Source organism: Bombyx mori, chromosome 4 (assembly GCF_030269925.1).
Source record: "Bombyx mori chromosome 4, ASM3026992v2".
NCBI classification, from domain to species: Eukaryota; Metazoa; Arthropoda; class Insecta; order Lepidoptera; family Bombycidae; genus Bombyx; species Bombyx mori.
The window spans coordinates 2,301,515-2,327,525 of NC_085110.1; the positions used below are offsets into that span (position 1 = coordinate 2,301,515).

Sequence of the window (26,011 nt, forward strand, 5' to 3'; positions counted from 1 at the left end):
CACACAGCTTCACTACTGGTGTTCCAGCCAAAAAGATACGTACCTTACATATCGACACTAGAATCATTGTGTATTACTTTTTATCTCATCGAAGGCAAACGAAATGTGTTATTGTTAGTAATTTACACTGTGGCTTTGATTTCAATGAAATCATGTCTCCATTAAATAAATATTATTATATCGCATCATACCAATAAGGTCGGATAGATTACAGAATACTATATTTAGGTACGGTTGGTATAGTATTACATGATCTATACGTTTTATTACGATAAATTGGCAAAGGGCAACTGGTATTACTGGTGTCATAGACGTGACATCAATTCTTTTAGGATGGATTATTTGTATCCTGAATGCCTTTCCAGTTTCACCAGGACATGTGGGCGAGCCCAGACTCAGCCAGAAGGGGTGGGATTTGCTAACAGCTGCCCGAGCGCCTCCGAAGGAGACCTAACAAGCTTAAGGGTAGTTACCTCGCAAATCGAAATCGTGACCAGCTGAGAAGATCTGGCCAAAAACAGCAGGTTAATTTTATGGGTTAGGTTTTAAGTCGAATTCTGCTCGTAGTTGAAATAGCCCCTTGGAATAGCTACCATCGATTAAGTAGAGGTAAAAAGTAAAACATCGAATTAACGCCACCACCCACTAAGACACTAGCTGTCGAAGTCCCAGCTGCTGTAATGCATCAATATCAGTGTATTCTAATTGAAATTTTAATGAAAAATTAAACATTTATGTACTAATTATGTTTTGCTTTATTTATTATTCTTATTCTTTATTTTTAAATCTATTATTTAAATTCTATTATTTCTTTTTAAAATAAATTAACATTACGGAGTGTAAACACAGTAAAATTGCAAATTGGATTTATAACAGATCTGTTTATGTTCAGATCTGATCGCAGAAAGAATATACACAAATTTGTATTGTTTGGATCATTATTTAAAAAGTCCAATCATTTACGCTGTTGATGTATATGGACTCCGGTAACCATTTAACAGAAGGTGGACCGTAAGATCGCTCACCCATTTAAGCAATAAAGAAATCTAACAATGAGACAGAGAATCGATTATACATAAACCCCAATGCTATGCGATCTAAAATCCTCGCAAAAAGATACAAAATTGACCAAAACAATAGGTGCCTTAATGCGCATTGTTCATTACCGATTGCAATCCTTCCTGAATGCAAAAGGATTGAATTGTCTTAACTCCGTGGGATTCCTCGAGTGCACAGATTAGCATCGAGTTACACTACACTACGCTACACGATGGGGGCGTGGGTTTGGCGTGTCGAGGCTGTTGACCCCGTTCGTCGCCGGTTTGCGTGGCCCCGATCATTCTAATTTCCCTGTTTACTCGAGTTATTTATACACTTTTCGTCCTTGTTTCCAGTGCGCTCTAGTATTCTCGTTCGACGGCCCTATAAGTACGTAAGTTTATTAGCCGGTAAATCAGTCAATGACTGAGTATGTTTAGTTTAGTTATGGTATGTTTAGTTACTGGTGGTAGGACCTCTTGTGAGTCCGCACGGGTAGGTACCACCACCCCGCCTATTTATGCCGTGAAGCAGTAATGCGTTTCGGTTTGAAGGGTGAGGCAGCCGTTGTAGCTATACTGAGACCTTAGAACTCATATCTCAAGGTGGGTGGCGAATTTACGTTATGGATGTCTATGGGCTCCAATAACCACTTAACACCAGGTGGGCTGTGAGCTCGTCCATCCGTCTAAGCAATAAAATAAATAAAAAACATAATGCGGTTATATTTTGTTTTATTAACAAGTTTTGGCTTTGAAACCTCACGTGAAATCCTTGATCGAAATTTATCAGGGCTCAAATAAATGCACACACGTTTCAAACGACGCAAACAACATTGTGTGAATCAATTCGGTACTTTTGATTCCTTGGCCTGCTATTCAATGTTTATCAATTTGATAACAATTTTTTTTATTATGGCAACTCGCATTTCGCGCCGCCATTGCTGCCAGGTGTGTGTGGTGTTTATAAAAAAATTCAATTATCTTAATCTTCAATTAATCAATTAACATAGAAATATTCTGTTATGTGTGAGATTATACGAAGAGAAATGAAGTCGATTAATTTGAGATTAACTTGATCAATCGGGATGAAATTTAATTTTAATAAAACGCGATAAGATGATACAAAGAAACGTATCAGTAAAATGATTTAGTGAGATTTATTTAGTGAATTTTTTGGAAGAACCCGAGACGTCCAATGGCTTTGTTTAAATTTTTCCACATTTCCATATTCACAGACGCGAAACAGCTCATAAACCACTGCTATTCCACATTTAAATCTGGAGAAACACGAAATTATCTTAAAAAACAACTGACACAGCTTCGCTCCAAGCCTTTTTTGTTTCGGGCAGGGTGCCAAAGCTCCTACGAGGTATCCGCGCCTAGGGGGCAGGCCGGGTATGTGAGACTAGACGGTCAGCAGATGTTGAGAGCAGACCGCGGATCTACAACTCGACCAAGCTAAGTTTGCACCTCGCGTCTTTTTTTTTTCCTACCTATGCTGTTAGCCTTGAGAGGCTATTTCAGCTTCGCCCTAACATGTAGGTGAGCTCACGTGGCTCAAACTTGACGTCGTTGCTAACACTAACTATAGCAAGTGCTTCGCAGAATCTACCTCCGGATCGGAAATGCGACCCACTGAAAAGATCCGACGAGAAACTCAGTGGGCTGTGTTAGTGGGTTAATTTACTCGCTGAGCCCTTCGTCGCAAGCGACGGGTTCGACGAAAACAATGACCGGTTCTCGACGAGGTACACCGACTAATGCATTATTTTAACGGAAATTAAAATTTGTCTAACTTATTAATATAAGCGATCATAAGTGGGCAGCGGCTTGGCTGTGTACATGACATTACCGACATCCGTGAGCGGTAACCATTCTGTACCAATTATGCCGTATGTTCGTCTAATTGCTACGGAAATAAAAACATATTAGGCTTTTTTTATTGCTTAGATGGGTGAACGAGCTCACAGCCCACCCGATGTTAAGTGGTTACTGGAGCCCATAGACATCTACAACGTAAATGCCACCACCCACTTTGAGATATGAGTTCTACGGTCTCAGTATAGTTACAACCACGGAATAGATAAATAAGGTTACAACGGCTGCCCCACCCTTCAAACCGAAACGCATTACTGCTTCACGGCAGAAATAGGCGGGGTGGTGGTACCTACCTGTGCGGACTCACAAGAGGTCCTACCACCAGTAATTACGCAAATTATTATTTTGCGGATTTAATTTTTATTACACGATGTTATTCCTTCACCGTGGAAGTCAATCGTGAACATTTGTTAAGTATGTATTTCATTACAAAAATTGGTTGGATTGATTCGAACACCGTTGCAGCGCTAGATACGAATGCACCGGTCGTCCTTTAGGCCACGACGACTAGGTATACTATAAATATGTGATTGTTTAACAATCGGTACGGCCCGCCGTCGGAACAGAGCTCATCCATTCTACTTGGAACCGCTGTGTGCATCCACAGTGCGTGTCCAGAGATCTTTTCCGTCACCTACCATCCGACTATGACATGTCTTTCTTCAAATGTAGTCTTAGTTTTGCGGAGGACACTCAGTGGTAGACAGCGGTTTGGTTGGGCCCTTGGCATCACTGACGTCCATAAGCAAGGGCGTCGACTCACCATCAGATGGGCAGTGCGGTACAGCGCTCGTCTGATTAAAATGGCAGTAAAAAAGTGTTCTATCACCAATAATCAGGCTTCATAATTTTACGTATGGGACCCACAATGCTCTTACCCTGTTTTTACTAGAAAACATAAATTTTAAAAACCGCTTAAATTAATGATATCTTTGATAAGCTACTGTTGAATTCTCTGTACAAAATTGAATTAGCCTACTGAGTTTCTCGCCGGATCTTCTTAGCGGGTCGCGTTTCCGATCCGGTGGTAGATTCTGCGAAGCACTGCTCTTGCTAGGGCCAGTGTTAGCAACACTCCGGTTTGAGCCCCGTGAGCTCACCTACATGTTAGGGCGAAGCTGAAATAGCCACTCAAGGCTCTCAGCATAGGTAGGAAAAAGAAATTGAATCGTAGTTTGTAAGATTAGCTTGATTTAAGTTTTTGTCACTACAACATTTGGCTCTAATGGCTTCGAAGTGGATTGCAGTCATAGCTAAGCGTTTTTATTAGAATTTCTCGAACACTACGGTCGTGTCTACAAAAACAAATTACATGCGCGGGAAAAGAAGCACAGGCCTCATTATAAAATAAATATTGTTTCCTTGAAGTTATTATTATTATTACGGTGGTAGATTCTGCGAAGCACTGCTCTTGCTAGGGCCAGTGTTAGCAACACTCCGGCTTGAGCCCCGTGAGTTCATCTCCACGTCAAGGAGAAGCTGATATAGCCTCTCAAGGCTATCAGCATAGGTAGGAAATAAATATAATAAGGTTATTAGTTATTGACGACTCTCTCGGGCGCAAGGACTTTTCTCAAAACGTAATCCTTTTCAATAAATCATGCATATCCTATATGCTTCATTAAATGTAAGCTGATCGTATTTTTCATTATTCACGATTAGCCTATCCATAACTTCCAACAGCTACAAATACATATTTTACAGAAAGTACTTATATACGTGTAATTTTTGTTATTTATTGTTAATCGTGATAAAACGGACAACATTTGTAAATATCTAAATACATTTACATTGTATTAATTAGATAAACATAATATAGGTTTACTATCGCATTAAAAACATGATTATTATCACTATTTATACGTTTTCAATATTATTATTTTTTATAGCTTAGATGCGTGGACGAGCTTACGGCCCACCTGGTGTTAAATGGTAACTGGAGCCCATAGACATCTACAACGTAAATGCGTCACCCACCTCAAGACATGAGGTGTAAGGTCTCAGTTGTAACAGTACAAAGTCTGCCCCAGCATTCAAACCGAAACGCATTAGTGCTTCACGGCAGTAAATTAGGCGGGGTGGTGGTACTTACCCGTGCGGACTCCCAAGACGTCCTACCACCAGTAATTACGATTTGATATACTTAAAATGAAAGCTGTTATTTACTTAGTAAGACTTTCTTTTGGAGAACGGTCTCACATATCCTCTGGAGTCAAGTAGTTACAGGTACCTGTGAGCGTCATCACAAGAATGCCATTATCGACCCTGAAACATGGTACGGAAATCTCGATTGGCTTACATCACTTCTGTTCCACCCTTGAAACCGGAAGGCGTGACTGCTTCGAAGAAATAGACTGAGTAATTGAACCTACCCATGTTCACAATTCCACTTTCTGCCAAAAAAAAAGTAAAATTTGACGAAATTTAATTTTACTTCAATAAGTCGTTCGCGCTAACGTACCTACCTATTTGCAATTTGTATTCAATTAAAAAAGATAGATACCCGATAATCGAACCAAGGCATGAGATAATCAGTAGCACGATTGCGAGTACACCGGACGACTTGCTTATTAGGCGACGGACGGTCCTTTCATAAAACGTCACAATATTTATTTACTCACCGATCACGCTACAGACGCGTGCGTTGTCTATTTGGCTACAGATAACGAATGTAATTGCCTTATCTGTGACAAATAGAGTTACTTAACCAAACATAGTTTGTTAACTATTTATAAGTTACGCTGTTTGTTTGAGAAACAATGTTATAGGTCATAGGTAGTATAGGCAGGCATTGGATGGAGAGCTGAGTAAGTATGGTAATGAGTCGTTGGAATCATAAAGAAGCAAAGGTCCACAGATGTGGTCCATTAATCACTCTGCGAACCTCTAGGGGTGGGGCAATGCTCCAAAATGTCTGTTCTTCCATTAATACGAAAATTCTATGAAAATTTTAATCAAAATAAGTTACGCGATAATTCTACCAAATCTCGGCCGATCATATACCTGAATAAACGTTTTCCCTCAATTTAAAAAACTTGTGTTATCTTTTCGTAACAAACAAAAAAATAATTAAAAAAAACGCTATTTCCATGACCGTACTCAACAACATGATGCGTTTTTACGACTCATCGCAATTACATTACATTACAATACACAAATTCGTGAACACCTTGATACTGGGCTGATAATAATCCGATCATCGCGCAAACACTCCAACACCGGCCCCAATTCGGATAGTGTTGCACGTTGTTCACACCGAGCAAGTTTTCCATCACGCCCGTCACGCGTGACACGTCCCACATCCGTTAATACAAATGGGCGTCAATTGATACAGGCACGTGATACGGAAAAAAAAAACGTCCGAAAACCAATGATTATCTGATAACGATAACGAAAAACGTAAATAACGAATGCTAATATGTAAATTTGCGGTGAACTGACTTTTTCCAGACGCGATTGAATAATACCTACATATTTGGATATGCTGTATTTATCGTTTGACATTGACAAACGCGTTTTTTTTTTTTGGAACACTAGGTTAAAAACTCCTTTGTATTTTAAACGCATTTCCGGCCTATATAGCGTACAGACTGTCAGTACACTAAAGCAATGTTTTATTTTTTATTTTTCTTTATTGCTTTGTAAGATGGATGAGCTCACACGCAGTGTTAAGTGGTTACCGGAGCCCATAGACATCTACAACATAAATACCGCCACCCACCTTGAGATTTGAGTTCTAAGGTATCAGTTTAGTTACACATAAATGTTACATAACTGGTCACGCGAACTAAGAATAAGTTGTCGTACAATTTTTTTATTGCTTAGATGGGTGGACGAGCTCACAGCCCACCTGGTGTTAAGTTGTTACTGGAGCCCATAGATATCTACAACGTAAATGCGCCACCCACCTTGAGATATAAGTTCTAAGATCTCAGTATAGTTACTATGGCTGCCCCATCCTTCAAACCTTTTACCTGTGCGGACTCACAAGAGGTCCTACCACCAGTAAAAAATCCTAAAATCCTACAAATTCGGCACCTTTGTATCGGCATTGTACCTAATCGTATAGAGACGCTTTAAATTGGTCTCCAAATGGTAGATCGAACCTTGTTCGATTCATTCCAAAAAGACGCGTGCGTTCACTCCAAAGGCTATAATGCTCGATGTCCAAAGACCGAAGAATACTTTTAAGAGACAATGAAATTTCCGCGCAATACTCTAAGAGTTATTTTCATTTGCAATTATCTATGTATAACACAAAAAATATATATTTCTAGGAGCTCTAGTTTCTTTACGTATTTAGTATTCGAAATATCGAAAATATTAAAATAAAAAAAAAAAACCAAGATTAAGCCATTTGATGGCATAATGGTAGTTTTAATTATGTTTGTAACATGTAAAATTATTGTAATTACTATTGTACGGTTTTATAACATTTAGAAATGCTTTGAAGTTTCCGTAGTAACATGAAACGAGTAGTTAAATCTTCGACTCTCGAAAACCCAAGAAAATCCTTCTTCACGGTTCTAGAACAATCGCTATCAAAATTATCTCAATACGAATGTCAAATATGAGCCGGTGACTTGCACACCAATTTTATCGTAACTACAATCTTAATGCGACAACAGAGTACAATTTACTTGTAATACATATTTTTATAAGATAGTGTGACGGGTAGCTGTCATAGAAACGCAAGATATTTGACAGATGCCTGAATTACGCTTACGAAATTTTCAAAATAAGCTTGCATATATACAAGTTCCGAACAATAACATTCGGACCGTCGGTCTACCTAGCAATATCACCCGCTCGGTGGAGGATTTTCCCTCCGTCGTTAAGCCCTCCAAAATAGTAAAGGCTTCGGAGATACGGCGGCTGTTCATGAAGAAGATATGTCCTGGTAGTACACGAGTATGTACCACCATGTATTTCTAATCTGAAGCAGACAAAATAACAAAAAATGTATCCAATTTGAGGAGTAGTAGTGCTTATAACTGTTATTTCAATTGAAAATTTGATCTCGTGTCTCACGTGATGTCCATGGGCTTCGGTAACTACTTAACACCAGGTGGTCCGTGAGCTCATCATCTAGTCTCGAATAAAACAAAAGTATTGATAAAAAAAAACTGCACGTAATACCTACAATTCATAGAACCAGCAAATTCCAATTTTATTCATAAGAAGCCAAGATAATTCTTTATCAGAACACACTTTAAAACCGCGTTAGTTATCAGCCTATTGATAACAGGTTTGTTTGTACTGGAAGTTCAATGTTTATGTTTGTCACATTATCAATTCATCTCAAGCCCGAAATTGTCGTTTTGTTAATTACAAAGGACCAATTTGGCTTAATGGACTGATGTGACAAATTAAACAGTCAGACAAACAGAAATGGTGACACAAGCCATTCTCATCAAAACTATTTAAAAACGTATATTATTCAGTACTATACATAGTGCCACCGAGACATTAATAAAATTACAAATTACAGGCATCACATTGAAACTGAATCGGAAAAATGGGAAATATTAACGCAGAGTATATAAAAATCACACCTGACCACAGATAAAAAGAAATCGTGCTAAAACATGCAGACGTAAGTTTTTTGGCAATTTTCCGGGTTTTATGCAAAGGGCTGCACTGGGCACGGCCTCAGACAGCGTCGATTTCTGTGGCAATGTCTACGTGACAACTCATACGTCCCTACATTTTTTATCGGCACGCTTATTTTCCTAGGCCATTGCGACGTAATCGTTAAAGTCGATAATTATTTATCGACATAATTCGAAAAAACATTAACATACTTATTTTTATATGTACCGGTCTTCCATTGGTATTCTTTAAAATACAGAGATTAATATTTTTGTGGCTTCTGACAGTGCAATTATTTCGGAAGCGGTAACTTTTTGTTGATTAATTTAAATTTCGATTTTGCAAGCAAACCTATCTATGTTTTTCTAATGCGATGACAAAATATTTTTATGGAATTACTTCATTGTTAAAATGCATATAAATAAAATAAAATTTTAAACTCGCGATTAGAATCTGTCTAATGTAACAAATATTGAGTGAAAGATGATATGTGTAAGAGGGGAGTTAGCGAAGAAAATATGGTGATAGAGGAGTATGAAAGGAGAAAACATTTTGCGCCGACCCTAGGTGGCAGGAGAATGATGAGGTAAAATTTGCTAGTGCATCGTCATGATAAAGCCACAATGACAGCCCTAAAATGCGAAAGCATATATTTTTGTTTTCCTTATCTTATCGTGACGCTATGGCGGTTGTCGTGTAGACGCGTATGACGTCACACGCTAATGAAATGACGAATTATGGAAACTATCCGCTTTTGTAACGACGTGACGTTGCACGCATTCTAAAATAAATAGCCGTTGACATTATGGAATGTTCTAGAACTATTTTTACTAAATGGAACTTCACCTGCTCCCACACAACATTTTTCGTTGGCAAGTACAAAAACGTAAGAGGATTGCCGTGGCCAACAAAATCGACACAACTAGATCCCGTCTACAAATAAAAAATTACGCTCCAGAGATGTGGTTGAAACAAAAAATTGTTTTTGTTTAACAGATAATAACTACGAATAGCTGGCTGCATAAAATAACCTCTAAACATAAATCATTGTTATAAAATATTATCCCTAATTATTCACTCAAAGTTTTACTTTAACCTTCACAACGGCTACACACGCTTCTTTGACATTTAAATTTAATTTTTAAATAATGATGACAGTTTTTTTTTAAATCTAGATGGCCTCTGAACTGCACTAGACTTTTTGGCGGGAACGCGAGTAGCGAAGTTATGTAATTTGTTTTATTCGGTCTATTTAGTGTTTCTTCAGATTTTAATGTGTAATAGCCGCGGTTTATTAACTGTTTAGTATTTGTGAAAGGGCACAAATGTGGAAAAATGAAACAAAACCGCTGAACGTAACTTCTCGGGATCCTCCATAAAGTCCATTGAAAAAGTCTCAGTAAATGACCACCATTTTACTGAGATTACATTTCATCCCATAATATCATCTCATCACATTTCATTTCATTTCGTTTTCATTTCATAATGTTATTTTTCATATAAAAAAGTTTTCATTAAAATTAAAATAAGTCTTGACCTAAAAGTCTTAGTTACCAGGTCATAAAATCCCTTAAAAAAATGAACTGTACTATGTAAACTGTAATGAATCTAGTGTTCACCTCTAGCCGCCCGCGCGCCCGTCACAGATCACCGCGCCGATCGATGCTAACCCCTGACATTAGCTAGCGTTACCAGAGAAATATGACACACCCGCTCTTAATATCCCTAATAGGTTCGACCACAGACGAAATTAGTACAATTTGAAATATCAAAAATAGCCGGACACAGAAGATCAATACTTCCGCTAATCTATTCTCATAAAATTGGCATATAGTTCATTAGTTTTAAACAGCTGAGCCGATTTTCGTTCAACACAGCTAATCCTATTCATTTTTATACACATAGAAATATCTTAGATTCTATGATATCTATCCGCTTCGCTAGGAATATATCAATTAAAGAATAAGACCGCTTGAATCGCATAGTATGTATCTCAATTCTATTCCAATAATTTAGCAATATTATTGGCCGTAAGCTGGTGTACCTACAGAACACACATGACACACATTTGAAATTATTTTTTATCCTATAAATAATAATACGTTCAGTAATTTAACACGACAGGTATGTATTGATGGGTACGTAGCTCACAAGTCGTCTCGGAACCTATCAAGATAGCTTAATTTATCTAATGTTTATAAAAAGCGGTGTTTCGTTTGAAATAATAATGAAAACAAAAAACACATTAATGTTTTTTACGAGTAAAAATACATAATTTATTTGAATATTGCGTGTGTCTATTTTCAACATTTTAAGATATAATAAAAAATAAATAAATTGAATACCGGATAATTTTATCTAAACACATTAATAAATTAAAACTACCTGTCTTCACAAGACAGATATAACGAAATTAACAAACAGAGCAAGCTAGTGAAAAAAAAAACGCGGCAAAATAATTTAACACGACATGTTCATTCAAACCGACACCGGTGCGTCGGTCGGGTTTATTTACGTCTGCAGCAGTTGAAGTGCAGGGTTGTTCGCGATCGATGGTGCAAGTTCAAGGCTACCTTCCCGGGGCACCCTCGCGCGGCTGGTGACGTAAGCGCGCCATTCATGCCCAACCCCGGTCGATAGCGCTCGCCCTCCGACGCCGCGACGGATGGTCCAAGTTAAAAACGAAGAAAGAACGAAAAACACAGGATTTCGCCAATCAAACAACTTAGGATTTATCGTGTAGCCACTGATTTATATTTTTTACTAGCTGACCCGGCAGACTTCGCAGTGCCTCAATCGATAAATAAAAGACCTAAACTTTTGTATAAAATAAACTTAAAACAAACAAAAGGAATCCGTCCGATGGGGGACACATTATCAAAGGAAAACAAAATTGTTATTTTTATTTAATTCCGAGTATTTTCATATTTATCTACCTTTTAAACCTTCTCTGGACTTCCACTAATAATTGAAGATCAAAATTAGCCAGTTCTCGAGTTTTAGCGAGACTAACGAACAGCAATTTATTTTTATATATATAGATAGAAGATAATACATTTTGTTTTTTTCACTGACAGCCACGGTCCTGGTAATTTTGTTTTGATTTTTTAGACACAAAATAAATCGATAAAATTTACCATAATTAACGACCTACGTGCTTAAGTTTGCATCCAAATATTATTTTGCAAATTTAATTTTGGCGGGAAACCGGGAATTGACTTTTAGAACTTGTCAAACGTCAATTTAATAAGCTACGGCTTGCATACGGCCACCACGATTCTGTACGTACTAAAATGTTATTTTGAAGATCGCTTCGTCGTTAACTTTAAAAATAAAAGAGTTTCGTGAAATATTGCGTAGTTAGGAACTGAGAGATTGTAGGTACTGCCGTCCTCCACGCTCTGAGTTCCGAGAACGTCTTGAATCTCTAAAATAACAATTCTGGATGCTGAAAAATGTTTCGTTCAAGAAAAATTATGAATAGGCTACTTTTTGCTTTTCATTCTTATGTTTTTCCGTCGTAATAAAAAACATTAGTGAAACCCTCTGTTTTGATTGATTTAAATACTATCTCTCATCTTACTAATACTTATAAATAAAACGTTATTTTAAAATTTAAATATAGAATGGCTATGCTTTTTTTTTAAATGCTTTTATTAGTTTGATACGTATGTATAGAACGGACTTTTTGACGTAATTTTCGCCGATTTCAACATGTCCAAATAACTTGATAATTTTCACGCACGCAATCAAATAACTTCGCTCTAATATCAAGCCTAACCAGTAAGTATCAAGAGGATCAAAAGGATGAAATTATTTTTTAGTTCCGTTTGCTATTCAACTATGTTTTTTTTAAATATTATTATTGTTATAAAGTATCTAACAATTTTTTGTGTATGAGAGAGAAAAAAACGAGTCATTTTCTCATGTAGTATTTTCACGTCGAACGACATTGTTCCGCCTCTTTGCGTCGATCAAACCTCAATGCTGAAGATCGTGGCCTCCTCTAATAACGTTCTCCCGGATTATCCTGCGCCTCTCCTGCCTATCCTCGACTGTGTGGATAGCAACATGGACTGAAGCGTCTGATGGACTGAAGAGAGTAGAGCGTATCTGGTCTGACTAGCACATTGGACTTTTGCCTCGAAGGTTAGGTACCCTAAATTAGGCTAAGGGAAGATGAGTCCATGACCTTATAAGACATTACCCGCCCATTTTGAAGCATGACGCTTACTAAATTATTTGTTTTAAATAAAAAAGGGCGATCAATAAGTTTTTCTGCGAGTAAACATGCTATTTGATGTTTATCGGTAAAATTTAAATTGTACGCAGTTGTGTATATAATATTATGAATAGCTAATTAGTTAATGACAAGGACATATCATCTAGGAAAGGCGCAAGGTTCAGACAAAGGGATCAATCGAGTCTAGTGGGACATTTATTGCCAGGATTTTTTGGTTTTTTGGTTAACTAATGTCAGGCAAGTTGTAATTGGGGAATTATTTTAGGTTACCATATAAAAATTGAAAATATAGCTATAATGTGTATGTTATTGATTGAAATATTCATTATCACCTCTCCGATTCACTCGCGTTAAATTTGTAAGTCAGGCATAAAAGAAATATCTTACGTTTGCGGGGGATAAAGAGCTAGATAAGTTAAATTATAACCCGGTTTTTTTAAATTATAAATTACCAATTACCATAAATTTTATACAAATCTGTTTCGTACGAATGAAATATAAATGATAATTCCCAATAAAAAAGTACATGAGACTTTTAGTATAAATAACTGTCGGCTACAAACGTCATTCTCATATCACCCCTTCGACAAAGCGGCACGATACGAGAACCCTCTCATCGTGGCCGCCGGTAACTTCATTCCCGATCCTGCGGACAGAATGGAAGGCAGTCGACGTCGCCCCAAATACGTCATTTCGGATCCTCCCGATCCACTAACGGTGCTTTTAGGTACTTCAAGCACCGGTCATCGTTCTCGTCGAACCCGTCGCTTGCGACGAAGGGCTCGACGAGTAAATTAACCCTCAGACACAGCCCACTGAGTTTCTCACCGGACCTTCTCAGTGGGTCGCGTTTCCAATCCGGTGGTAGATTCTGCGAAGCACTGCTCTTTGGTCGTCAGGTTTGAGCCCCGTGAGCTCACCTACTAGTTAAGGTTACGCTGAAATAGCCTCTCAAGGCTCTCAGCATGGGTAGGAAAAAAAACTGATATCAGCCAACGAGACGTGCGCTGCTGAAGATACAACAAAAAAACCATCAAAACACATCCTCCGTATCTCGTAGTCGATAAACCGGCGTTTTCCCGCATCGCTCCATCCACAGCGGTCCCGGGGGTGGCGTGGGCGTATGACGTCAGCGGGCCTGCCTCCCTCGCCGCCAAGGCCTGCGCCCCTCAACTTGACATTCGCAGGCCGGTATCGATCCGCCGCAATGCCGAGGCCAGCTCTGTTTACCGCCGACTCGTGAATGAAACTCCTCAATGACGCTTTTAGCGGTTTCACGCGATCGCAGAATTCAAAACACCACCAACATTGTTTTAAACTAAAAATAAGAATTTACACCACGCGTCTGTCACATTTGTTTCATATTCATTTCATATGCGGAATTACTAGTGGTAGGAATAGGAGAAATAGGTAGAAATAGGAGGTTGGTACCACCACCCTGCCTATTTTGCCGTGAAGCTCGTCAACGCATCGGAGCAATAAAATCAAAAACGTATAATATAACATTTAGATATTTTCCATGTCGCTGATCTCCCAGACACTATGTGAAAAAAACAATTGCATATTCTTAACCATTACTTTAATCATAATGCAATTCCTAATTTCTGTAAGTTTTTGTATGTGTTTATTAACTGCCGTGGATCAATGTGCGTAATACTATTCTCTGTACTCAAGACAGAAAACTAGAATGCTTTTTATTCAAATACATTTACAAACGAATTATAGGTCTACCCGATGTTAGGTGATTAAGTACAAAGCAACATCACGCCACTACATTCAGAAGTCTATATTAAAATGTCTGTTCGCTTAGTCACATACGCTGTGTTGATTTTACACTGACATATGAAAATATTTTAATCTTTTTATTTATTACTTAGATGGGTGGACGAGCTCACGGCCCACTTGATGTTAAGTGGCTACCAGAGCCTATAGACATCTACAACGTAAATGCCGCCACCCACCTTGAGATATAAGTTCTAAAGTCTCAGTAGAGTATAACGGCTGACCCACCCTTCAAACCGAAACGCACTACTGCTTCACGGCAGAAATAGGCAGGATTGTGACCCGTGCGGACTCAAAAGACGTCCTACCACCAGTAAGTAATCCTAATCTAAACAGAATTCTTCGTCTTCATTTCCGCTTATCCCTCTCAGTCAATGCAGTACAATAAATTCATCCCGCTACCCTTTTAGAAACATTCGTTCCGCCCCCGCACCGCGTCTGAATCCAGTGACGTCAAAGCCGTGACCTCCAGCATTTGGGCATCTCTCGAGACGTTTCCATTAGACGAATCGATGTTATTAACTTTTACAGTATAACGCTGGAGCCGTTTGGGCGAATTTGGTTGTTTACCGACTTTTCCGCGGGAGTTACTCACACCAACGTACCTAGGTACTATATTTCCCTGGGATAATACTCTGAGAATGCTGCCAGCCATCCTGTGATGGTTCCTCTAACGCCTGACGACCCCCACAACGGGAAATAGACTGGTGCTATTCTAAGCCTGCGCCACACTGCAGTAATCATATCCGACACAGGCGACAAGGCAAAACAAAGCCGCTGTCGCCCAAAACGTGTCTTGTCGGATCCCCCGGATCCACTCTCGGCGCTTTTAACTCTAACCCAGCTTTTAGTTATAGCTATTTAGTTATAGCCATAGTTCCGGTGGTAGATTCAGCGAAGCACTGCTCTTGCTAGGGCTAGTGTTTGCAATTCTCTTAGGTTGAGCCTGTGAGCTCACCTACCCGTCCGGGCGTAGCTGGATTAGCCTCTTAGGCTACCAGCGATTATGTGGGGAAAAAAAACTGCAGTAGTACAGTCATATGCAAATTGAAACTGTATTTTATTTTGAATACATACATCTTGAGGAGGAACTTGTGCCCTGCGTCACCTAACTGACAAAACTACTTGAATCCTTAACTTACCTGTGTCTTCGCAAGCCAGCCGTGACTCCGCAGGTTAACCAGTTCATACGTATACACCGATCTGTCGCGTGATAGGTAGCTGACGTCAATTCTAAACGGCATCCCGATATATTTGTCATAAAGTGACGTAAATTGGAGACAAATGACTGTAAAACCTTCATGTCATACATATGTATAGAATAAGTATAATTATGTTGTATTTTTTAGTAATGTATCTTCAAGTTTTTGGTGAACTGCTACAAGCCCGATGAAAATTAAGCGCGATCTAAATTCGTGTGTCATTTGTTTTTTCTCGCAACTTTCCGGTCTCTGTTTTTGCCGTACCTAATTAACGCCCCTGACTGCTGGATCGAGGGTCGTGGGTTCGTACACAGGTTTGTTAGCTCATTGTCTTTATATTTATATATTCATGGATTTTATTGTACATAAATAGGTATGTGCAGAGGCGGATTATCCGTAAGGCAAACTAGGCACGTGCCTAGGGGCGTGTAGTTACAAGGGGCGCGCGAGTTCCGAATTTTTAAATAAATAAAGAAAATAACATATCGACGATTAAGAACTAAATGCTGATCTATAATAGATTATTCCTATTTGGCCTATTTCCCAGAGCAAAGAGGAGACATGAATTTCGATGTTCGTTCTGTCGTCCCTCTTGATTTCTTCACAGTTATAACGTCATATTTCATTCGCACATTAGCGTAAGTACCTACAAGGATACTGGTCTACTAAAGTCTAGGGTTTGATGATACAACGTCATCGTAATTGCAAAAACAACTAGTTCAAATTTATAGTATTATGATGGCCATTTATGGCCGGTACAGGGGCGCCGATAAAGGGATTGCCTAGGACGCTCTGGACCTTTAATCCGCCATTGGGTGTGTGTATCAGCCACTGGTTCTCAAGGTACAGAGAATCCGATAATACTTGGAGAACAGGTGACCCTGTATGACTTATCCCATGCTATTATTAGCATAGTCATTAACAACGCGCATGGCATCCCGTAAACAACACAACATGATTACCGTAATATTTTAATATGCTGCTCGGATTACGAATCACAAGACTAATAAAGCCAAAAATAAAGTAATTAATATTACTAGTACCTAGTCGCCCAGTGATCGAAACTCGACCATAATTAATTCAAATTAAAAGTTTGAACATTATTATGATTCTATTGTCACATTTCTATAATCACAGATTTCGCCAAGGCTACACTATAGACAAATAATATTAAAGACAAACAATATTAATCTATTCTCAATTTGACCACAGACCTTAACAATAAACAAAAGACTAAATAAATGCATGTGTGTGTCAAACACATGGTAATGTATGTAATGTTTTTTTTATTGATTTAATGTATTATTATACATTATTAAAAAAATACATTAACATTCTGCACTCCTTCTCTATATATTCACTACAAGTGTGGGAAATTTTATAGTCCTCCGTCCTCGCAATTATCGTAAAAATGGGTACAAAGTTTTTGCTTCACGCATTAAATATATAGATAGTAAATATTGAAGAGTAGATACTGCTGCCAACCTTGAAACAGTAGGAGGAAATGTGGACGGAAATCTCAATTATTATGTGTTGAATCAGGAGAACAATATTTAGACTATAAGTTTGGAATGGATTTATTTGATGCCCACTAAAAATAACGAATGAATAATAAGGAAGTGCTTAAATGCATGCCCGCTTGTTATTGTATATGTTCGAAGAATCAATGAAAAAGTAATTACTTTTTTTATAATACTTATCTTCTTTTTACATATAAAATATCATTTATCATACAATAATAAGATAGAGGTTTATTAATAAAACAAAAATTAATTACATCACTAAATAATTAAATCTAAGAAAAACCGAATATGTTTTTGTTATTTCAAAAAAATATGGTGCAACACTTTCGATTGAATCATCCATTAAATACACGTTTCTGGAACGAAGCCAAATTCATAGTGTATCTTTCCTTCGCGGGCTTCGTCCAAATTCGCGAACCTAAACGATCTAAAATATTTGGCTAGAAATTTTATTGATGTTCAATTATGCATTCCTGTATAATTACCTATATAGTACTAGTGGTCCCGCAGTAGTCGAAATTCGACTATAATTAATTGAAACTCTAAGTTTGAACATTATTCTGGGTCTATTGTCAAAGACCATTATATTTCTATAGTGACAGATTTTACCAAGAAAAGTAAACAATATTAACTTATGCTCAATTTGACTACAGCACAACTACAGACTTTAAGCAATAACAAAAGTTTGACAATATATTAAGTGTATAATCTATGAGTTTGACAATAAACAAAGACCATGTATACACTACCCTACTACACTCTTATGTGTGTGTGTGTGTCAAATACATGGTAATGTGTGTAATATTTTCTTTATTGGTTTAATGTATTTTTATGCATAATTTAAAAAAAATATTAATATTCTGCACTCCTCTATATTCTCTATAAGTGTGGGAAATTTTATACTCCTCCGTCCGCGCAATTTTCGTAAAAAGGGGTACAAAGTTTTTGCTTCACGTGTTAATATAAAGATTATATCGAAAGGCTGCTTTAAGAGCTTTGCTTTAAGAGCCATTTAAAGTTTTAAATTTGGAAAAAAAAATCATAACAAAAAACTACTTCAGCTATTATAATAGAGTAAACTTAATTAAAGTTCAATTAAAAACATCGAACTGTTGATGCTAATACCAAATAAAATGCATCTTTAATTACAAAGACAAATGTCGCGTATTAATTGAGATGTCACTTAAACCATTTATAATCTTTCACCCCTCCATATAATTCTAGAAAGAATCATTGCTGCCTGCTAGAAAAGTATAATTGGTAACTAATATGTATAGAACCTGTCTCCACGGATCAATTTTGAGAAAAGCTAAGAATAATGAAGGCCTTGAAAACAAACGAAAACTTTAAGCATTTGACTGCACTATTTTTGCCATCTAATTTTATCTTATCCTAATTCTTGATAGGTTAGAAATGCCAGGGTTACAACAAAGCTACTAACGCTATCATACCATTTGACGCCCGGCAAACACTTTAAGAATACTTTTATGGCTTAATCTGGTTTGACGACTGTTCGGCTGTGACCAACATAACTGTAAAGTATTTGGAGCTCTAAAAAATACAAAAATAATAAAGAACTATAGATTAAGCCGTAAAGGTGTCTTGTGTCTATGACATGCCAAAACCGCAGGAAATATTGCACCAATAATAAAGTATTAAACTAAACTTAATTTCCATTCATTAATAACAATGTAGAAGTCTCTCTTTCTGTCTAAGCAAGATCTACGTTCGAAGTGAGAACAGAAGATTGTTTTAGAAAACGCCTGATGAAATAAATTAGCAGCCGCATTCTGTTTGACATTTGCGGCATCCGCTTTCGCTTAGATAAAGTAATAATAAGTACGTAATAACTACATTAATAAACTGTGTTCGCCCAATAAGTATCTTATCGGATCTTCTCAGTGGGTCGTAATTTCGTTCCGGTAGTAGATTCAGCGAAGCACTGCTCTTGTTAGAGCCCATGAGCTTACCTATCCGTCCGGGCGTAGAATGCCACCGGATAGGCGGGCGAAAAACCTGTATAAAAGGATGTTAGAAACATGAAAATCATTTGAGACATCTGATTGGACTTTAAATATTATTTTCATGTAATCTTCTTTTTTAAAACAACAACTAGTGAATATAAATTTTAGATTAAATTAATGATTCTTTCGGTCAATTTAGTGACATGCCCGCAATAACATAGGTTTTGCATCAATTTTTTACAAGGATGAATGCATTTTAGTTGATCAGGGTGGAGGTTATCTGAGTCGTCTATTATCAAAGGTGGCAATCTGTGCATTTGGACAAAAAATTTTTATTGATATGTCAATACAGATTTATTTGAATATAATCGTCTCCTTCAAAGAATACGGTTCAAAATCTGCATTAAATAAAGGTTAATAGTTAACCTGTTATTTATCTAAGATGTCGTTCCGAAGAGTTTTGTGACTGCCAATGGAATACAAAGTCAATAATTCGTTTTTCTGATTTACCAATCATTGTCCAAAAGTCAGATTGCCGCCTTTGATAATAGTCGACTCATCTAATTTATTAATATTGTTGCTTATTAGAAAAAGTGCCAAGGCGGTCAAAGGTGCTAACTTTGTTAACATTTCAAAATTGCTGCGACTGCTAGCGACATCTATGAGCGCGAACAAGTAATTAAAAAAACTACCGAAACGCACCATCAAAGTTTATAAATACAATATACTAATAAGTCCCTTTGGACCAATCGCTTGGGGTCACGTCATTACGGATCCTCCAAATCTATTAACGGTGCTTTTAGGTACCACAAGCACCGGTCACCGTCCTCGTCGAACCTGTCGCTTGTGAAGGGCTCGACAAGTGATCTAACCCACAGCCCACTGAATTTTGTCGCCGAATCTTCACAGTGGGTCGCATTGGTAGATTCTACGAAGCACTGCCCTTGTTAGGGCCAGTGCTAGCAACACTCCCAGTTTGAGCCCCGTGAGCTCACCTACACGTCAAGGAGAAACTGAAATAGCCTCTCAAGGCTATCAGCATAGATAGAAGAAAAAAATCGTTTGGGAAAATTGAAGGTTAAAGAGATGTAAGTACATAAAATAGTTCAATAATTTGTAACATTCATCAATAAAAATTTTAAAAAATATAGAATTAACAAAAAAAATGTAGTAAAAATTATAGCTTATATAGATGTGGTATTTTATCACATTGCGCATAGGCCCATTAGCTCAGTTGGTTAGAGCGTCGTGCTAATAACGCGAAGGTCGCGGGTTCGATCCCCTCATGGGCCACAAATCCTTTTTGTCTTTTTGCGCGACTCTATTACCAAACCCTATTATTTATGATTATCTATGTAATGTAAAAAATCTATAAAGTAGTATTTATAGTACTTATTGCTTCAATGGACATTTATTGACTTCTTATATAGATAGATCTTTCTGTTATGAAGGAATTAAAATGAATAGTAAAACATTCACGTTTCCTAAGAGTACCATTTTTACTGGTGGTGGGCCCTCTTGTGAGTCCGCACGGATAGGTACCACCACCCTGCCTATTTCTTCCGTGAAGCAGTAATGCGTTTCGATATGAAGGGTGGCACAACCGTTGTAACTATACTTGAGACCTTAGAACTTATATCTCAATATTTTTTTGTTGGGCGGTACTTGTGAAGTAGGTTGTGATTAAAAGTGCTCTCAGTTAAATACATTTTTAAAATAGTAAATCAGTTTAATTTTAAAGTGTAATGATATATATGCATAGACTGTAACACTTTTAACCTGCCGGCAGTGATTCCACTGGATAAAAACACTACAGAACATTTTTTTATTTTTTATTTATTAAACTTCACAATCTCACAATGGAAGGTATTCAGCAGTCCATGGCACAATTGACTGATATATTCAACAAGAAATTTGCAGAATTTGAGGTAAGACAGCAGAAACTGAGCGCTCCCTCCACTTCAACACTCTCCACACTGGAAGAAGAGTTTCTTGCTTTTAAAACTTTCACTCTGAATGCGCTTCGTGCACTACAGACTCAAGTGGAGCTCATTTCACTTGAAAATGATCGCCTAGAAATGCACTCAAGGAGAAAAATTCTTCTGATACACGGTGTTCCTGAACAACAGAAAGAGGACACTTTAGCTACAGTTGTCGAAACCATTGTCAGTAAATTGAAACTTATGGACTTTAATACATCTAACATTTCCCGGTGTCACAGAATGGGTAAAACATTTACTCCAGAAAGATCTAGGCCCATTCTTTTGAAGCTATGCGACATGAACCTGCGTTCTAAGGTTTGGGCTGCCAAGACTTCACTCAAGGGCTCAGGAATAACACTCTCCGAGTTCTTGACTAAAAGACGTCATGATATTTTTATGTCTGCACGTCAACGCTTCGGAGTAACCAGGTGCTGGACTCGGGACGGCTGCGTTTACGTTCAGGGATCGGATGGGGTGCGACATCGTGTCGAAGTGATGTCTGATCTGGATGCTCTTGCCAAGACGACTATGCCGGAAGATGCTGCTCAAAAGAGGGCACAAACCGGCAAGGACACAAAGGAGTCTGCAGCTGCGACCAGACCAAAACGTGTGGCTGCGAACAAGAAGTAGTGTTCGTTCTCGGTGTCATTCACTGCTTCTTTATTTGTTACCCACTGCAATTGTCTGTCCATTATTGTCATTGTCCAAATTTAGTAATAACTGATGTAGAATGTAGTTTAGAATTTAGTTAAAATATTATTTTTATTAAGTAGGTAAATACTCAAAGTTATTGTATTTTTGACTGTTGACATTACTTGTCATTAGTAGTTGTTGTTTTTGTATAAGGCTATGGAAGCTGCCATACAGCCACTCTGTTTATATGTTATTTGTTACGTTTTGTTTTTGCTGTTACATTATTCTTACGTTCTATTAATGTGTTAACAACTTTTTAAGTTTCCTTTTATTTTTAATTACCTATTAGTGTTATAATTAGTTATTTTTAATAATTTTGTGTTAATAATTTTTTTTTTTTTTTTTTTGTATTTGTTTTGTTTTCATTTATAAATAGTTTATTTTATTTTATTCTACATCAGTTCGTAATTTACAATTGCACTTCATGTTGTATTTGGCAAATGCAATGCACATGGTAAAATTTGTTTCTGTCTTGTTTAAGTTTTAATTTTTAAGTTTTCTCTTCGTATCAGACGCCGGCAGGTTGAGTAAATGTATTTATTTTTTGTTTATTATTATTGTTTATATATATATATATATATTATTGTTAGTGTTATATATATTTTTGTTACTTATTTGTGTTTATAATAGGTATTATCTTTATGACTGATATGTTGAATTGTAGTGATAGTAGTGACTATTTATCTATTACTTCATCCAGTAGCGGTAGTGAAGATAGCTTCTTGAGTATCCCTTCCCTCGCAGAAACGTTGGACTCTAATTTCTCCGATGTACCTAGGAATCTGAATGTAGTTCACATAAATGCGCAGAGCATTCCGGCTCATTTCTCTGATATGCTGGTATCTTTTGATATAAAAAACATCCATGCTGTATTAGTCTCCGAGTCTTGGCTTAAACCGTCTCTTCCTTCTATCTCGTATTCTTTACCCGGCTTCAACCTAATTCGCAATGATAGAATCGGCAAAGGCGGCGGTGGTGTTGCCATATATTTACGCTCCCATATACCATATACTATCGTTAGCGCCTCCGACCAATCACCCTTGCCGAATGTCAGCGAGCACTTGTTCATTGAAGTCGGTCTAACACATGCTAAAATCTTACTTGGAGTCTTTTATAGCCCATCTCTTCACATTAATTATTTTTCTTCTTTTGAAAAGGTCTTGGAAGACCTACTTCCTTGCTATGAGCACACCATAATTATGGGTGACTTCAATACCTGCCTTCTTAAACGTGATCATCGTTCTTCTTCCTTAGAAAGCATTATCACGTCGAGCAACATGCACATTCTCCCACTTAGCGCTACCCACCATTTTCCAAATTCTTCCCCATCCCTGCTTGATCTCATCTTAGTTTCTTCCCTAGAGCATGTTGCCAGGCACGGACAATGCTCAGCTGACTCTTTTTCCTACCATCATCTGATTTTCTTATCCTACAAAATTCGGCCTCCTAAACGTAAACCTACCGTTATTCTGCAACGCAATTTTGGTAGAATGGACATGGATGCATTTGTTGCGGATGCCAAAACTGTAGATTGGGAGCCTGTGATGGCGGCTAGCTCAATCGATGACCAAGTGGCAATATTTAATTCACTAATGATCAGTTTATATGACATCCATGCTCCCTTAAGGGCGATAAAAATTAAACATCAGCCGGCGCCTTGGATCACTGACCATATTAGAGATCTGAAGAGGAGGAAGTCTGCGGCTAAGACTAAGTATAAGTTGCGCCCAACCGAGTTTAACCGAACACGTTATGTTAAGATCAGAAATCGTTGCAATATGGTGTGTAGAGACGCTCAAAGACGTCACATTCATGATTCCGTTAAAGTTGAAGATCCAGCAAAAGTCTGGAAATTTCTAAGGTCATTAGGAGTTGGTAAATCTCGTCAAGAGTGTAATTCTACAAACATTAACATTGATCAGATGAACATTTTCTTTACTTCTTCGTCTTTATTAGATGACGTTGTTAAGTCATCTACCATTAATTCTCTTTCTAACATTACCGCTCCTGACCATTCTTCTTTTAAATTTCGTCAATTCACAGCTTGTGATGTTCGAAGGAGTATCCTTTCTATAGCGTCCAATGCTATCGGAACAGATAGTATAAGTCGTAATATGGTCATCCCATTAGTTGATATCCTGCTTCCTATTCTTTGCCACATCCTTAATTATTCAATTTCCAACTGTGTGTTTCCTTCTGTTTGGAAAGAAGCACAGATAATACCTCTGCCAAAAAAACCTAACCCTAAATCCTTTTCCGACTATCGACCTATATCCATTCTTCCTTTCCTATCTAAAGTCCTCGAACGCCTTATCCATAACCAGTTGAGTTCGTTCCTTAATAGTCATGATCTCCTGAACCCCTTTCAGTCCGGTTTTCGTCCTGGCCATAGTACAGTCACTGCTCTGGTAAAAATCACCGACGACATACGCCTGGGTATGGAAAACGGTCAGTTAACTGTGTTGACACTGCTGGACTTCAGCAATGCATTCAATACGGTTGATTTTGACATACTACTTGCCGTTCTTCGCTCCTTCAACATATCTCCAACTGTGATTGAATGGTTTCGTAATTACCTGTACGGACGCCGACAGTGTGTTCGCCTTGGTGAATCGATTTCATCTTGGTGTAATACATCTGCCGGAGTGCCTCAGGGTGGCGTTTTATCTCCTCTTTTGTTTTCTCTTTTCATTAATTCAATATCTTGTAATCTCACTTCGTCCTACCACCTTTATGCAGACGATCTTCAGCTGTATTGTCAAGCTCCACTTCCTCAGTTACATGATGCTATTCGAACTATGGATAGCGACTTACGCGTCTTATCTGAGTGGAGTAACGCGTACGGCCTTAAACTGAATCCAACAAAAACGCAGTGTATAATTGTTGGCAGCCAAAGGACATGCAGTAAGATAGAGTGGACACATCTGCCCCAATTGTCTCTTGACGGGATAACCATCCCGTTTAGTGACACCGTTAAAAATCTTGGTGTTATCATTGACCGCAGTTTGTCATGGGGACCACAACTGGTGTCAGTCAGTCGCAAACTATTTTCCTCTGCAGGTTCCTTACGTAGGTTGCGTAATTTTCTTCCAACATCTACTAAAATTGCACTTGCACAGTCTCTTTTACTCCCCATTATTGATTATGCCGACGCCAGCTATCTTGATCTAACCGAGGCCCAGCTAAATAAACTTGAGCGGCTTCAAAATTTTATCATAAGGTTTATATTTGGTTTACGCAAATATGACCACGTCTCTGAGTATCGAGTTAAGCTCAAGTGGCTTCCTATTCGTTATCGCCGGAATGTTCATATATTGTCTCTTCTTTACAGTGTCCTGTTTAATTCCTCGTCCCCGCGCTACCTTCAGGAACGTTTTGATTTCCTACATACTGCAAGCTCTCATTCACTCAGGTCATCGGAGAATTTAATGCTGAAGTTTCCGGCTCACGGGACGTCATTTTATGACCATTCCTTTGCGGTTGAAGCTGTCCGTTTATGGAATGCGTTACCTTTAAGCGTTAAACAATCGTCCTCGCCGGAAATTTTCAAGTCCAGATTGAAATCGCACTACTTTGCTTCTATGATATAGCTGTATAAGTTTCTACTTCTTTTGTATTTTATCTTGTATATTTTTAGTATTTATTTGTATTTAATCGTATGTAAGTTTATCTTATATGGTATTTATTTTTCACATGTGTATTTAAGTATATATTTTTATGTAAGTTTATTAAGATATAGCACCGTCCAGTTAACTTATTCCTCTCCCTGCAAGGTTGCCTGGAAGAGATCGCTTTCAGCGATAAGGCCGCCGATTTATATACCGACTTTTGTTTTATTACTTTACTGTGTACATATTAAGGTGTTATATAAATAAAGAGTTATTATTATTATTATTATTATTATCTCAAGGTGGCTGGCGCATTTACGTTGTATATGTCTATGGGCTCCAGTAACCACTTAACACCAGGTGGGCTGAAAGCTCGTTCAGCCATCTAAGCAATAAAAAAAAACATAGTCCTATCGCGCGTGAATCAATTGAATTTACGTCGCTTTTACAGATCGTGTGAGAATCGTGAACCTAAAATTTTAAATGCAAATAACAAACTTATAT

The 26,011-nt window shown here is 37.8% G+C and overlaps 1 non-coding gene across 1 annotated transcript; it reads left to right on the forward strand.

Moving 5' to 3' along the window:
- The first annotated feature begins 20,443 nt into the window (after nucleotides 1–20,443).
- TRNAI-AAU (transfer RNA isoleucine (anticodon AAU)) lies at nucleotides 20,444–20,517 on the forward strand. The gene has a single exon. It is a non-coding gene; the product is annotated as a tRNA-Ile (tRNA).
- The last annotated feature ends 5,494 nt before the right edge of the window (nucleotides 20,518–26,011 follow it).